Source organism: Eublepharis macularius, chromosome 8, assembly GCF_028583425.1.
Source record: "Eublepharis macularius isolate TG4126 chromosome 8, MPM_Emac_v1.0, whole genome shotgun sequence".
Classification (NCBI taxonomy): domain Eukaryota; kingdom Metazoa; phylum Chordata; class Lepidosauria; order Squamata; family Eublepharidae; genus Eublepharis; species Eublepharis macularius.
This window is the reverse complement of record NC_072797.1, coordinates 36657397-36669496: the sequence shown is the minus strand read 5'-3', so window position 1 is coordinate 36669496 and position 12100 is coordinate 36657397. Positions and strand designations below refer to the sequence as shown.

The 12100-nt window shown below is 37.8% G+C and overlaps 1 protein-coding gene across 2 annotated transcripts in view; it reads right to left on the bottom strand.

Annotated features, from left to right (window-relative positions):
- Positions 1-12100, bottom strand: part of ERBIN (erbb2 interacting protein) — a 121147-nt gene that overhangs the window by 92155 nt on the left and 16892 nt on the right. For both annotated transcript variants that reach the window (XM_054986107.1, XM_054986108.1), the window contains exon 2: positions 1107-1163. The gene's annotated coding sequence lies outside the window, so the exon portion shown is untranslated. The remainder of the gene's footprint in view (positions 1-1106; positions 1164-12100) is intronic.

The following is a 12100-nucleotide window of genomic DNA, read 5'->3' as shown; positions in this document are numbered from 1 at the left end:
ATTACATTATTGCATATGTTTTGACCAAAATATTGCTACACTTGGTTTGACCTATAAATTGTACTTATTTATACTGAGACAATTTTCATTATTGTATTAGTGGTCTCTTAGGAACTTCCTCCTTTGTTTAGTGTGTATTGGGGACCACTTTCCCTCATTGTTATACTTATAAATATGGATAAGAGACCAAAATAAAACTATGCTGTGCAATTCTGCCAATAAGGATAATCAATTTAATTTAAAAATGAATGATTTAGTAGAATGTTATTCCATATACCATGGTTCCTATTGCTTGTGCCATTTTGGTGGAAGCAAATTAATTATGTTTTTGATACAGGTTTGAGGTCTTCTGCACTTAAGTTTATTCTTGGAAATACAGAGAACTTTCCTACTCAATCTTACCCAATTACCCTCCTCATTATAGCCCCCATTCTACAAGGCATTTGCCCCTGCAGGCTCCATGATCCCCAGCATAACTTTTTCGGTGGTTAAAGTAGACCACATCTCCCTTGTTCACTAGCAGAAAAGCAGGCAGGATCCAACCATCGATAAACATGGGAAATCACAATATCCAGGTCAGTGTATCCAGGTCAAGGTCCACTGTGATAGTCAGACAGCTGCAGTACTGAAAAGCAGTAAATCCCCATACAGTGAAGCTTAGACAGGGGGCTTTTCTGATCAGGCAGTCACAAAGGGTGTGGTAGTTAAACAGACAAGATGCTAAATTTAACAGCATTTGGTCAGAATACCTGGAACCATTTGAAACTTGAATTCCTGTGTTCATGCATTAAGGCCCACTCTTTCCCACCCACCTATTATATGCAATATGGTTCATGGTTTAATAGATGCGGAAAAACAAGTTTAGATGGATGTACACAATAGGTTATCTTTTTGTTTGAAAAAAAGCTTGTTAAAATGGAAATGACAATGAAAAACACTGCTTCCTTGTTTTCTAATTACTAATTTTATAGAAGTACTCCTTTGAGCTCAATTGGCATCCAAAGCTATTATTCTCAGTTAGAGACAAGTTTTAAAACCCAACAATGCCACCTTACAGTGTAGGGGAAAAACCTAAAATGCTTCCACGAATAAAGAAACATACTTACCACTGAGTTACGTTTTTCTCCCTGCTACTTCTTCCCTGAGCTTTCGGAGCCAACATTCTGTGTAAGGCAAAGCAATACAACCTTAATCAGGAGAACTTTGGCTTCCTAAACAACTTGCCCCTTTATTCCAATAAAAATTATCTAGAAATTTTACAATGCAGTAAACCTTTTAAACCTTAAACATGCCCTACGTAATTACAGAAATCAAAACTATTTGGAAATATCAGATAAAAATTTGTCCATCCTAAGTATCTGTTCATTTTAAATATGAACACAGACATCTATCCAGTTGTCCCAGCACAATTTCCCATCTGGCACATGACAGCAGTATTCATTCTGTACGATACTGGAGGCATCCAAATGAAAAGCAAAAAATATGAAATTAATGGAGCATGACACAATTACATCTCAACCGTGCATGTGCCATTCTAGTTAAATTTGTACTGTAGTCCACCTCACCAAGTTTGGAAAAAGCGAACCACTACAGCCTAGAGAAACAATTTGTAACATACACAATGATAAAATATTCCTTTCCCCACCTTCAGCTAAAAACTGCCTCTCTCAAACTGGAATATTACAGAATTACATATTAGTAACTTTAAAAAGGTTTAATATATCTATACCTGAGAGTAGTAGAAACAATGCGAGGGCCACTCTAATCAGCTGCTTTTTTAAAAACAATCACATTAGGTAAAATTATCTACAGTTCTAGAATACAACTTTTCTGTAGGAGGCAGATGGTGGCTGTCATCTGTTTTTAATTAAATGGAAAGACAGGCCTAAGGGAGAAAAGGTTTTACAAGCTGGCCAGAGTAACCTTAATTCTATATTGAATGCTTTCAAGGGACAACAAAACTTATACGACATTCTTTAAATATTACTATATAAGAAGTCTGCATAACATGCACTCTCTCAATGGATACATACAGAGCACAACATTGGTTTACTCATGAGGAAATAATTACATCTGGGATATTAATCTGGCTCTTCTATCTGACCTTGTACAATTATTGCTGCAAGAATGCTGAGGACCAATTCAGTTTAGGATGGTGGGACAACAGGAGGAGCTACAATGAATGGTTTAATAGCTGTCATTTTTAGAATTATTATATAGATCTGGGGTTCCACAAGGACTTGTGGGGGGTCACGATTTCCCCCTATATCCCCTTCCCCAAACTATTTCTTCTTTCCCTCCTCCTAGCAACTTCCATATCATTACCTTTCCCTAATTCTTTCTCCCCTTCCCACCCACTCACCAACTGAGCTTTTATCTGCCTCTCCCAATCTTTGGTTATATTTATTTACTTCATTTATACTCTGCCCTTCTATATAAGGAGACTCATAGCAGCTTACATCATTCTCTTCTACTCTGTTTTATTCTCCCAAACAAGCTTGTGAGGTAGATTTGGTTGAGAGTGCGTGACTGGCCCAAGCACACTTCCACGGAAGAGTGGAGATTCAAAACAGGGTCTCCCAGATCCTAGTCTCAAACTGTAACCACTATACCACAGTGGCTTTCATGGGGTGCTGCTATTGAACAGTATCAAGAAGCTGGGCCTGGATGAGTCATGCAAGTTGTGCGGTATCAAATCACCCATTGGTTGCTGCTGGGCCTGGTCCGATGAGTCCTCCTCTCAAAAGCCAAAACAGTTCTGGAAAGAACTTTGCCCCCCCCCCCGCTTCCTTTTACTCACAGAAATCAAGACTTGCAGCAATGTTGACTAGTAATGGCCATCGAGGGCATTCATTTCTTTAAACTACAGGGACTGCTTCTATTATATTGAGGAGTTTAACTTCCAAATATATTTTTTCCAGTTTTCGATTTTTCTGTCAACCTGGGCTCCTTTTCAGGTTTGTAGAAAGATCTGTCACGCGTCTATTCATGTCTCCAGTCTCCAATCTGGCCATGCTGAGACTTAGATATATTGATTTTAGTCAGCCTGAAGCAGGTTCCCTTTTTAATAGATTGGTAATGTTTTAACTGCTGAAAAAACACTGGCCTCATGCTGACATTAAGAAAAAAATCATTTAAGCTCAGTAGCAAGATTAATAGACTAATTCCATTACAGATAGAGGATTTATTGTAATACCATTAAGAGATCAAAAGTGAGTCTGCATGATAATGTGACAGATAAAATAATTCAGTCTAGTTTACTACTACAGACAGGGACAGTGTTGTGCTTTACCTTAAGTTCTGGGAGGATCAGAGAAAGATAGAAAGCATTTTACATGAATGGCACTGGCTCGGCTCTCATGGAAGTAGAAAATGTACGTCTCCACTTTATTATTTCAGACATGATGTAATGATCCCCCATCTTAAAAGATTCCTACATAGACTAAACTAGCATGTAAAAAGATCCCGAGGCCACAGCCTCTTTCCTTATCTTGCTAGTTTTCTCTACACATTGTTTGTATGAAACCAAATTACAATCTGAAGTGATATGCCTAGGTAAGATTCTAGTATAGCACAGTCAGTATGTATACACATGAATGCCACTCAGTAAGAAGTTCTAAATTGTGCTAATTAAGCATGGCAGGTCAACTCTTAATATCTGGGAATAAATTTCATCAAGTCCCATATCAGGCCTTGAAACATTAATTAGATACCTAGCAGTCTAAACAGGCACTCTCAGCTTACCTGTTCCATTATTCTCATCATAAAAATATCTTCTTCCTGAAGGGGATATCACTTATCCTAGATCTGAATCCAGGGGAGGCTGAACAACATGGCCTGTTCATGATAGTAGTGACTACAATAAAATTGGTGCAGGAAAACTTCTCCAATTCTCATTTATTTCTTTAAAGTTGCACAGATAGCTGTGTATTTCTTATGCAATATCCATCCATAAAATTCTATAAAATATAACTGGAATATATATATATATGTATCCATATTTTGTTAGACAAAAGTCTATGTATGTTCTCTACAAGCTTAATGCTGACATACAGCAATTGTCAGGTATAAAAATGAAATGTACAGTACTAGATATTTAAGAAAATGGTCAGAGTATTGTAAGTAGACATAGGCTCGAACCCCCCAAAAAAATGAACCATGAGATTCGTGGTTTGAGGCTTTTCACGAACCAAGAACCATGAACTGGCACAGAACTGGGGCCAGTTACAAACCAGTTCGTGGGGAAATGGCCATTTAAACTCCCTCTTTAAATACGACCCAATGAACCAGTAGACCAGTTCATGGAAGTTCGTGGAAATGAGCTTCCATGTACTGGTTCGCGAACCACGAACTGACTTAGTTCGTACATTTTGGGGGGTCGTAATTCGATTCGTGCCCATCTCTAATTGTAAGCGCTTTTTAAACTTGAAGACAGGTATGTGTATTCATAGTTCTATTCTGATGTGTACAGAACTGGAAGAACCAAGAGAGCATTTAAGTCCTAACATTTAATTTTTTCCCATGTACTGATTAACTCAGGACGGGAGTATAACACATTAACTGAGAGGTGAGCTGTTCAAGTTTGAAAGTAAGTGTATTGACACTGTTTCCCCTAAAAAAACTATTGGAGTAAAGCATGCAAACAGGGACCAAAGTATCATGTTTTCTTTGGTCCAGAGCATAAAGTTATGAAAGCATTCACATCCAAAAGCAAGGTGGTATTTTTATGCTAAACTACTGCCGGAGGCATTTTAATTGGCTCCTTTCTTCACATATACAGAAAGCAATCTGTCATCATGTACATTAATTATGCTATGAAAAAGCATATGTTCTGTCTTCACCACTGTGTACAGTAAAATCAGGAATGTGCCAAAGTTCAAATGCTTCCTCCTTGATTCCCTCACTAGAAGAGATGAATGCCTGAAGCAGGACATCCTGTTGTTATTTGTGCAGATGCTTGTAGTGAAGCTGTATTTCTCTAGCAACCAAAACAAGAAATAAAACATTTCATAACTACCAATTAGTTTTTTTAATTAGTCCTATTTGAGAAACATCCCCCTTTTACCATTTAAGTGTTCAACATTATCTCAAAGTGCCTCAATAAGCCTTCATTTTCATCTCTCACATTTCTATCCAACCTTTTCTCCAAAAAGCTCAGAGCCGCATGCATGCCAGTCCACTGTTCCTTTTTAGCATGAAAACAACCTTGTGACTGGAGGGGGTGGGTCAATCCAACACCCCCTCCAGATAAAGCAGGGGAGAGGTTTGGCCGTAGCTGGCGAGGAGGGAGAGCCAGCTGAACTAACAACGTGTGCCTCATGCACAGCATCAGGACAAGCACAGACGAAGGGTGCACAGAGAAGGCCTGACTCTTCTGCATCCCCCATCAATTGTCCTCACTGTGATTAGATTTAGAATGAGATTTTGGCCTGTGTGCACTGCTGATCCCCTTTTAATTTACTGCAGATTAACCCACAATCCTACAATCACTTTTGGTCCTTAAATTCAAGCAATAATAGAACAGCAGCTTAATGTCTGTACTACTACAATTATACGGAAACTATGTTAGCCAGCTGCTTTTAAAGATTTTTTTATTCCTTTTGGACCACCACCCTTGTTTTCGACTTGCTTTGATGCTCGTTACTATACCATTTCAATTCAAAGGGTGAATCCTTACTACATATTTATTACTACACCCATATACTTTTAAAAATGGTTTTATTAGTCCTTTATTTTACAAGTAGGGCCCTGTTCTATTTTTAAAGCTATATTACACCGTATGATGACAGTTGCTGAAACCACAGTGGACTGGAATGAGCCATTTGTAAGTAGTAGATTTAGTGGTTTTATTGGCTTAAGTAGTAGAAAATAGATGGTCAGAAACTGAATTGGGATTTAATCTAACTTGCAGGCAATACAACAGCAAAAACAGTATTTGATTTTTAAAAAGGCAGTAACACCATCTCAACAAACCCACCTACTGGAACAAGTGATTAAAGTGTCACTAGTAATATTCTACAGGTTTCAAATTGTATACTTAGAAATGCTGTGAATGTCAAAACCTTTATAAGCATTAGATCATTTTCACCACACTATCGCTTTAGTATTACTACAGCCACTATCACAAATGAAACTAGACCTCTGTCCAGCTACTGTCACACAGACTTAGAATGAAAAGTCATGGAGGCAGCAGGAAAGGAAGTAAACACAGGCTCTTTTCAAAACAGGAAACATCAGAAGCAGCAAGTATAAAATGCCCCCAAGGCCCTGTAAGGGCACAAACTTAAAGCACCAATCTTAAAAATGACACTTTGTCCTATTTTAAACAAGGGAGTTCTGAATCAGTTTCTCAAGCTTATTGATACACCAATATGATACAAAATGAAGTAAAAATCCATACCGATTAAAATGTAAAGAAAAACTGAGTATTTCCCCACTACTAACAAATATGTATATCAGATAATTGTAACAGATATTTCTGTCAAGTATCATGACTTATTGGCACAGCAATTCCTATGACTAATGGCTAGAAGAGCCATGCCCAATTGTAAACATCACTACTGGCAATATCCTTCTGTGGCTGAGTTTACACTAAGAATTCCTAGAGTTGCCATCATGTTCATGGTCAAGAACAGGTCACAGTTGCTCATGTTACTTTCTTTACTTCAAACACCCTTCAATTTTTATTTATTTATAGCCCACTTTTTTGGTGAAACTCAAAGCTTAATAGTATTTATAAATCAACTGATCAATGGTGATTTCTAATGCGGATCTTGAAATGTTCACCCTGCTTATTAGTCAACAAGAACTACAAAGTAACTACAAAATAAGAAAATGAACATACCATGTTATGAACTGGGTTTGAATAAGAAATGTACCATGTTATAAACTGATTTGGAAATTGAGATAATTTAATGGTCAAGGGATATCTGATCACTTCCAATCTGGGCCAAATGTTCTTAGGCAAAAAGAGAGTATATATTTTAATGTCATTAATTAGCTTTTCCTAAACCACCGATTTTAACTGTTCTCGGAATTGATGCAAACTTGCTAAATTAGATGGGCAGTCCATATTTCCCCACTACTTCATCTGAAGCACCAAAATAAAACAGAAGTCTAACAAAACTTATCCAAACATATGGTTTGATGCCTTGTGAAAGCTTACGCTGGAATAAATTTTGCTTGTACAAGGTAGTGCTCACTTTGCTGACCATGCAGTGGATATGAGTTAGACAGCCACAATGAAAACTTACTCCACAGTACACGTCCATGTGTGTTCATAGACATACATCTCTCTTTCAAATATTACAGCATTCCTCAGGAGATACGATGGACAAGCAAATTTACTTGCCATTAAATGTGAATCATCTTTTAAATGGAGTATAAAGCACTAATATATGGTTATGAGTTTCACAATTTTGTTTAATATGGTCAAAATAATGTTAGGAAAACTGAACAGTTGTCTTACTTTCATATATTTTGGAAAATAATTCAGGGGAAAATATATACATAGAACAATTAAAATTAACAATTCTAGATGAGCTTGTTTTAAAAAGTGATATTTAGAAGTGACTCATAGTGTTCCTTACTTAGCTACAGAAATATGTTTTGCATGCAAAAAAGACTTCATTGTTCAAGGCTTTGTAGAGCTAATGCCTGCCCCTACACTGGCTGGTGCCACTGGATTAGACAGACTGCTGGTCCAATTTAATGTCTATTAATAGATATTCACTATGCTGAAGGCTGAAGTTGTAAATATGTATCATGAAATGTTTGAAGGTGCTTCCAGACACAAGCATTTTTCTCATCTCATTGACATATCCAAAAGCCACATGTTAAAAAAGGAGCAACGAATCATTCTCCTGCTGTTCCCTGTTAATTTGAACAACAAATCAGAAGCTAGGAGCCTCTATATAACTGGCCAAAAGATAAATTCCAGAAAAATCTGTATGATTAGGAATTTTTGTAGAAATCTTTCTTAGTTCTAATTGAGGACTACAGCAAAATGTACCAACAGGAGATGATTTATCACAGGAATAATGACTATAACATTTAATTTCTCAGAGTTTACATTTCTCTTCTAGAATCCTTATCACACTATGTTTTAACCAGTAAAATCAACCATACACACGGCACACATTTAGTTTTTTATTATTCTTTATTACATCAGAACTTGCATGAAGATACCAATTATCGTATCAGATAATCCCTCTTGTGAGAGGGTGAAGCCTGTATCTGACTATGGCACCAAGGCTTTAGAAAGCCATTTCTGCCATTTACTTCAGTCTTTTAAAGGTCAGCTGAAATATACGTTTCTTAAAAGAAACTGAGATCAATCTTGAACAGGTCTCCTCTCAAGTTTACTACCAGGGAAGTGGTCTTACATTGTCCGGTCTGAGGAGCTAAAGAGAACTGTTTAGTTTTGCTTCCAAGTAGTTTTGGTACAGTCAGGAATGGATCTGTTCTGCTAGTCTGTTAAAACTGTGGAATGATTTGTTAAACCTAAAATTATTGCAAGCTTGCAAACAAAGGAACTCTCTTAAAAATCGAGTAAACCAGCTGGGATCACGATTTAGAATGAATGACCAGCACAGTATGGAAATATGTTCAACACCAACAACAACACTGCCTTGCTGTGTCAGAAGCCTCCAGGCAGGAAAGGGCTAACCATACCCTAGGGATATACTCAGAGCAAGCCATATGGGTCAAACTTGACATTTCTACTGCTGGTCAACCGCAAAGAATGTGAAAGGACCCGTGCATGAGCTGAAAATGCTTTCACTCTTATTGGAGATAAAGGATCCAGCTTAACAATTGCAGGAGAATGCCAGCCTACTGTTAGAGCTGAATATATCCAAAATAAACTGGAAGTATCAGAGTTTATAGATCACTGCAAAGTACAAAAACAGTGTCAGTTTCTTTCTCTGACTCTATACAAACATATGTAAGCAGTAGGGATGTGTGTTTCAGGTTTGAGATTAGGCTTGCTGAAGAGATCTGGAAATGCCGAAGCAAAGCTTACCAAAACATTTCAGTAAGCTTTGGGTAGCTCTGCAGCACTCTTTCCTTTGCCATTCCAGCAAGAGAAGAAGCACTTCATGCTTTTTTTTAAGCTGATGGGAAGGGGGAGGAGGGGGTTGGAGTAAAGTGAGTTAGAAGGGGGAAGAGGGAGGGGATCAGGGAAGCGAGGGGTGACTGAGAGTGGCCAATGCTGCAGCAGCTCTCCTTCCAGCCAATGGGGATTCAGTGGATCAAAACAATTTCACAATAAACATTAAAAACTTGACTAAACTTATCCACATTGTTCTAGCATAGTGTCTGTAAGGGTAATTATATTCAAGAATTTAACTTGTCACTTCAATAAATCTCAAAATATTTCAAAGTATTTTTGCTTGCATGTAAGAGGGAGGAAATGCATCATTCTGATGCATTATGACCAGTAACCAATGCCAATATTCTATAAATGGCTTAAAACATTGCCATTTATAGTGACACAGACTGTTCAAGAGTGTAAGAGGAGATAACCAAGTTACATTATGCTGGAACACACCTGGGCCACCTGCAAACATCCTCAGTACCAGTTACAGGACCTTTAACAATTAAGGAAGCTGGCAAGACAATCTTGACAAGAGAAAAAACAGCAGCACAGCTCTGTGGTACATGTATCTGCAGATTTAAAGAACTAGCAGCTCTGTAGTAACAGGTTAACAGCAATTTTATTTGCATGAGTCACAAAATGCTTTTCCACCTCCGCTATATCATAAAGAACTGTATCTTTGAAAACCATATAAATGCCTTCCTAATTTATCAACAAAATAATCCATAACAAAAAGATTTTTTTTCAGTTATAAACACATTTCAACTAATTATAATACATTTTGTAATATGCCTGTTTGTTTTCCCACCCACTGGTCCTCAGGGGTTAACCTGTAATCAGGACACTTCAGTTATATCAAACTACCAAAAAGCTTCAAAAAGAACAATCTTGGTACAATCATCTACAAACAAAGATTTCTATATGGAAAGTAAACCAAAATGGAAAACTGTCTCTGATTTTGACAAATTGTATTTAGTATTACTATGGTCCGTAGAAAGCTGTTTTCACACATTACTATTATCCTACAAGTTGGCAAAAGTATCAAGAATAACACAGTTTAAAAACTGGGACCGTACTGCTGGCTGTCAGATGACCATCTCTGCTACGGGTCATCACAAATGAGTCACTATGATAAAAATTAACAGTGACACAGGGACTCATTTGCAGGATTCTGCACTTAGAAGGTACAGGTGTCTCTCTCCCCCAATGGAAACTTTATGAAAACTTTAATCCTTAAAGAATGCATCAGCAAGAGACAAAATCTTTAGATCTTTAGTGTGGTGTAGTGGTTACTATGTCAGATCAGGCCAAGGGAGACTCAATTTCAAATCCCTGCTTGACAGTAAACTTACCATGTGACCATAAGAGTTCTATACTATAAATGCTATTAATACTATTAAAGTAATTATTTTTCCCGTCTGTTCATCATGCAAGAATTTCAATCCAAGAACACTAATGAAATGTGCATCAAAATTGCCAGTTGGACATCTCTAGCACTGTCCCAATTCAGTCAGATTCCAAATCAAGTTAACTTAAGTGTCCCATTCTTCAAGCTGTATGACAATACTCTGTTCTCATTTTATCTTCATAACAAAGCTGTGAAGCAGATTAGTCAGAGTGAATTTGCTGAGACTATTCAGTAAGCTTCATGAATGAATGTGGAAGCACCATTCACAAGAATCCTCTTTTACCCACCAAAATGAACAAAAGTTGAACAATGCCCATTGAGAAATTCCTAGTAGACAATGCTTGTTTGACATACATGGAAGTTCCAAGGATGCCTGAAATTACAAAAAAACATACAGTGAAACCTAAGTTAGCTACTGAATGTTTTGCAATACTCAGCTGCGAGAACAGGTATTGAGTGCCATGGCAAAAAGGGCTACCATGTTGTTTTTTTGGGGGGTGGGGGAGACAAAAAACATTGAGAAGTTCCAAGCCAAGCCTCTTTCTACCACAGAGGCAGACACAAAGATAATGCCTCCTGGGCTCTTCTGAAAAATCTCTTGCACCAACAAAGTGGAGGAAAACTTTGATGCTTTGATGAAGCAGCAAGTGGGTGCCAAGAAACGTACTGTTGAACACCACTAGGGCTACAGGCACCATGCTGGACATCAAGAGATATGGATTCTAAAGGAGGCAGATTTGCCTCCCCGCCAGTAAGTAGACTCTAGGATAATAAGGCAATAATGGACCCATTTTTATTTGCGCTGCAGGAACCAAACCTAATCTTGAAACAATCAAGAACACCATCAAGCATTGTTCTTGAACTATGGGAGCCTTAACCCACAGTTAATCAATGTTAATTCTGCTTCCTGCAGTGTCCAAGGCTACTACTGAAAAATCAGATTAGGGTCAGTGGCAATACCAATGCACGGAACCTGAGCAGAAATCCAAACCTGCCTTGCTGCACCTGTCTATTATGAGAAAAAATACAGTAGCTATGAAATGTTGACAACTTTATTGCCAATTCTATTTAATCATTTCAAACCACTAAAAAGGTAATTCAACAGGATGTGGCTTCCTTGACTGAAAATACCTAAACTAATTTCCCCCCCTGTGCACACAGAGAACACTAACAGCACAGTAAAGAGCTATTTGATGGTTAGTTACAAAAACATGGCAGAGAATAAATCGTACTCTTAAGTACTTTACATATTATACTTGTAATCCAACGAGCTAGGTATGGTATTTTATTTATACTTCGCTTATTTGGTCTCCATCTAGGGAACTGAAGCAGCTTACAAAATATATACCCCAAAATATATACAATATAATGTTGCACCATCCCAGGATGATGGAAGTTTCAACAGTTCAGCTTACTCAGGGCCAAAGGCCAAGGACTCTGGTTCTTGGCCTTCAGCTTGAGCCAAAGGCCTGTGCCTCTGGTTATACCCGAGCCAAAGACCTTAAAGAGGAACAATCCACATCTTTCAGCTCACCAGAAGATGTTTTCAACATGCCCCTGACGTTGATGTTTCCAAAAAGCCCCTGAAATAGATT